The following is a 5,285-nucleotide window of genomic DNA, read 5'->3' on the forward strand; positions in this document are numbered from 1 at the left end:
ATGAAAGAGTGCTCTGTGTGTCCGACGACCAGGATTTCCTACGACCAACGAGTTCCTAGACCGCGTGATCTATATCAAATGGCAAACTAAGTGAACTATATACTATACACCCACGTCCATTTTTATATTGTTTAATTTGTTCCTGTTTTATCTATGAAATGGCTCTTTAGCTAATTATACGTGAATTAGTGTATTATTTTTATACTCATATTGGAAGGGTGCCAATGTTAATCTTGATCAGCTAGTAATCTTTTTCATGTTTAAAAAAAAAACATATATCTATACCATAAACTCATAATAATTCGGATATTTTTCTGCTATAGGGTCATGATTCGACAAACCGTTTCGTAATATCTGCACCTAACTTTGATGAAATGCATGGTACTGGTACATATTGATATCAGCTAAATTTGGACAAAAGATTTGGGAAAGCAGTAATTGCATATGTTTTAGAATTGATATTATGAAAGCTGCAATTTCATATAAGTTGTGCTATTTAATCAACCATTTATTATATGCCAAACAACCTAATCTGTCTACCTACCTCCGAACTAGTGTCACCTATATAAAAATACTATTTCGACCAACATAATTAGTTTTGCAGAATAAGAAAATGCATCAATTTTATTTGCAAAATATAATTCATATGCATTTGTTCCTATTCCGGAAGGAATATAGTTTTCATATCATTTTAGTAAACAAGAAGTTTAAATCTGATTCAAGTGAACTATAATTTTGGAGTTTGGGCATTCAAAAAAGAGAATAAATGAGTAATTTGATGAGAGGGAATGATATTTATCTAAAGACCTTAATACCTTTTTTGGAGGGAAAATGGAACTGAGGTGTCTTCTATCTAAAACATTTTTTTAAGGCAAAATAATTGGACAAATAATAGCCAAATAAAATGCTAACTTCTTGAAAAAGTTTTAAAACACATTTAAATAGTGCACTACCATTATTTTTTTTATAATTAAGTTATAAAATTTATATATTAATTAGCCTTATATTTGAGTTAAATTGGAATTGTGCTAGAGAGTTTAGTTTGCCTTCCATTTATTTAGGTTAAAATTGAAATTTAATCATTTATAGCAATACTTTTCTCCGAATTAATTCACAAGCTAAACGACAACACATATATGTAATGCTTACAATTTTCATCCTATATTTACTCAATTAAAGTTTTTAATTCTTATATTTTAATTCTCCCCTAATTAAACAATCTACTAAGTTTATAGATTAAACTAAGGAATAAGATGAAATTATATATATTTGAAATTAAATCTAACTTATAAAGTTTGTATAACTTCTTGATCATCTCAGGGTATGCACGGGCGGGAAAGATGAAACTTGCTCTTTATTTTTTTTCCAGAAAATGCCTTAGAAGAATCAAGTTTCTTGGAATACTATGATAGCTGGATATGAAAAGAATGGAGGCATCAAACAAGCAGTAGAACTGTTTCTTTGTATGCAGGCGGAAGGAGAGAAACCAGACATACATACTTTGTCTTCCCTTCTTAGCATTTGTGCTGAATGTGCAGCCCAGTTTACAGGTATGCAAGTTCATCAGTTGGTGACAAAGATAGTTATACCAGATAACCCTTTATATAACTCTCTCATTACCATGTATGCGAAATGTGGGGCTATATCCGAAGCCAGGACAGTATTCGATGAGATGAAATCTCAAAAGAATGTTTCTCTTGGAATGCTATGATTGGAGGGTATGCATCACATGGGTCAAGGGAGGCATTGGAACTTTTTGAATCAGTGAAGTGCTTTAAAGTGTAACCAACATATATCACATTCATTTCAGTTTTGAGTGTGTGTGCACACGGTGGTCTAGTGGAAGAAGGCAAGTCGTATTTCAAATCCATGTTTGAAGATTTTGGAATTAAACCAAGAGTAAAACATTTTTCGTCTCTTGTGGATGTGGTTAGTAGGCACGGGAAGCTTGAGGAGGCAATGGATATCATTAATAGCATGCTAGTTGAACCGAACAAGGCTGTCTGGGGGCACTTATGGGTGCTTGCAGAATGCACAACAATGTGGAGCTGGCAAGAATCGCAGCTCAAGCATTGATGAAGCAGGAGCCAGAGAGCTCTAGCCCTTATGTCTTGTTGTACAATATGTTTGCTGACACTGAAAGATGGAATGAAACAGATGAAATCAGGATGGTTATGGAAAAGAACAACTTTAAAAAGTCACGTGGTTATAGCAGGATAGATTCTAGTTAATCGCCATAGTTGTGCTCCGTTTGGACACTATCATGGAAGCATAGGGATTACCATGCATGTATTTTATTTACCTTTCACCTGTAGTTCCACCATGTGTATGTAACTGAATATGTTTTAGTAGCCATCACCTGTACAACCCTCATTGTTGTGATTTACCTTTGGGAGTGAGATATCATACCACTTGATAATGCATATAACACTTCAAAGTAAGTTCCACGGAGCGAAGCACTCTCTCTCTCTCTCTCTCACACACACACAACACACACATAGAGATATACTAGATCGGAGACATTCTTCAAAGAGGTGTTGAAGATTACCATTAGTTTGAGGATAGTTTTGGTTGTCTTTCATGTTTATTCTTAGAGATTTTTTTCCAAAGTTGAGTAGATGTAGGATTCTTTTCCAGAGCCATCAAACAATACGAAATCGAGGAGTACCCGCTTCATATCAAAAAAGGGGACATGACTTTGTAGTGGAAGTCGAGAATGCAGGAAAGCTTCCAGGTGAGCTCTTAGCGGAAGAGGACGGCAGAGAAGGAGGTAGGAGACGTCAAGGACATCGAGCATGTGCGGGGTGCCCACCGCCTCCGGTTGGGGGAGGCTATTCCCGACTTGTCCATTGTTGATGCTTAATGAAATTTAAGAACATTCATTATACATTTCGACTGTAAAAATCCTTTTGGGATCAGAAGCTTTCGACTGTAAAAATTATTCATTGTTAACGGTAAAAATCCTAATACACCATTATAAAATGGACAAGTGGATCATATTTATAGAAAATAAAATTTTATTTTCAGTATGTACTTTCTCTCTTCTCCACTTTCTTTTTCCTTCTGTCTCTCTGTTATTTTTAATCTAAATAATTATGTTAACCTTTTTTGACAAAAAAATTTAATAATATCAGTTAGTAGTATAACATATTCGCATATAAATTTTATGCATGTACTTTGAATGTTTTAAAATATAAATTTAATAATATTAGGATGTACTACTTTGAATGTTTTAAAATATAAATTTAATTATATTAGGATGTACTCTATCATATATTTTAAAATATTAAAATATAAACGATAAATTACTTCCAAAATCATGAACTTTTATAATAGTTTGGTTTTCCCGTGAATTTTAAAAGTTGCGTAAAAAATCATGAACTTTGCTCTCGTGTGCCGATTTTCTGAGTCGGGTATTCCGGCTAAGTAGAGTTTTGACGTGTGTAAGTATCTGACGTGGATGATGTTGTGGACGCTGATATGTGCAATGACTTGGATTTAAATTTTTTGTATTTTTTAAATATTCTAACAACTTAGATGACAGCAATGCCTAAACAGACTCCAGTTTCAAGAAACCCCCAAAATTAAATTTTCTAGAACGACACTTTTCTATGCAATTGAACAAAAATCTGAGAAATCAAGCTGCCTAAAGGCCTTCTTAATCTCAGATTCAGACGAACCAGGGTGAATTCGCAGTGCCTGGTACGGATCAGCCACGGTAGAAGACACACACGAAACCCTAAATCCCTTACTATCGCCATTTTTATTCCTCAAACTTCTTCGTGATGAGATATCCTTGAATTGAGCCCAGGAAGACCCACAACCCACAGCAGCAGCCATTCTTTCAAATTAAATTAAAGAAATTCCAAGCAATTTTATGCCGACGAGTTCTATAAATTTCTATTGGGGTGGTCGAAAGTAGAGAAAATGCAGATGGAAAGCGAAAACTCAGAAATGAATTATTGGATTGGAATTTTAGGTGACATTCAGAGGTGATATGCAGCGAAATTTTAATTTTTGTTTTGTGCAGCGATATTATTTTCCTCCAGAAGCTAAATTGCACTCCCTCCGTCCCACCTAATTTGGGACACTTTGACCCGACACGAGTTTTAAGAAATGAATGGAAAATAAGTTGAAAAAGTTGGTGGGACGTGGGTCCTACTTTTAAAGTACTTAGTTTTATAATAAAATATGAGTAGGAATGAGTTAGTGGAATATGAGGTTCACTACCAAAAATGGTAAAAGTGAAGTATGTCAAATTATATGGGACGACCCAAAATGGAATACTGGGTCAAATTATGTGGGACAGAGGGAGTATGTGATATGCAGCGAAATTTTAAATATTTATTTTCGCCACAGACTAAATGACGTAATTTTGTGTTCCGACTGCCTAGTCACGCTTCCGACTGCCACATAGGATAAGTTTATACCGGAAAACTACCGGGTCGGGTCGTTTGAGAAATTTGCACAACCCGGTAAAGTTCATGATTTTTTATGCAACTTTTAAAGTTCACGAGAAAAACCAAACTATTGTGAAAGTTCATGATTTTAGAAGCAATTTACCCAAATATATATACTTCGTACATAAGTTTTTATATTGATTGTTTTGAATATAAAATGGCCAAATTAAATTATTTATATTTTTATTTCTTTTTTATTTTATTAAAATAATTTCATTTTTAATTTCACTTAATCTACTAGACTCATACTAATAATCGGAGTAAATTTAAGTACTCCACTTCGTAAATTTTAAATTTGCATACCTTTTAACTCACTATTAAGTTGGTCAATACATAGATTGTCAAATTTTAACAAGTTGTTATATTGACTAAATGATCTACTATAATTTAGGAAAGATATCACAAATTCATAATTAATGTGCAGAATCATTTTTTTGATGCACACTTATACGACCAATTTTGGAACATATATTTTTTTCAATATCATAGTACTACGGTGTATAATAACAATGAATCCAGAATTATCACTGATACTAAGATATCTCAAAATTCGAATCCTTTAAAGTATAACAAAACAAGAGGATTGCACATGCATGGGTTAAAAATCTATTTAGAATTTTAGACTAATGCCAAAAGTAAACATCTCTTTAAAATTGTTGAAATAATTAAATTTCAAATAGTTCAACTTGATGAAACAATTCAATTTCAATCATTTCAAATTGATGAAATAATTAAATTTCAAATATTAAATCAGAGCATTTGATTTTTCAAAAAATATGTAGGCAATAAAAATGTGGATTTGTCGCCGAATAGTGAGTCACAGCA

This window comes from Salvia hispanica, chromosome 2 (genome assembly GCF_023119035.1).
Source record: "Salvia hispanica cultivar TCC Black 2014 chromosome 2, UniMelb_Shisp_WGS_1.0, whole genome shotgun sequence".
NCBI classification, from domain to species: Eukaryota; Viridiplantae; Streptophyta; class Magnoliopsida; order Lamiales; family Lamiaceae; genus Salvia; species Salvia hispanica.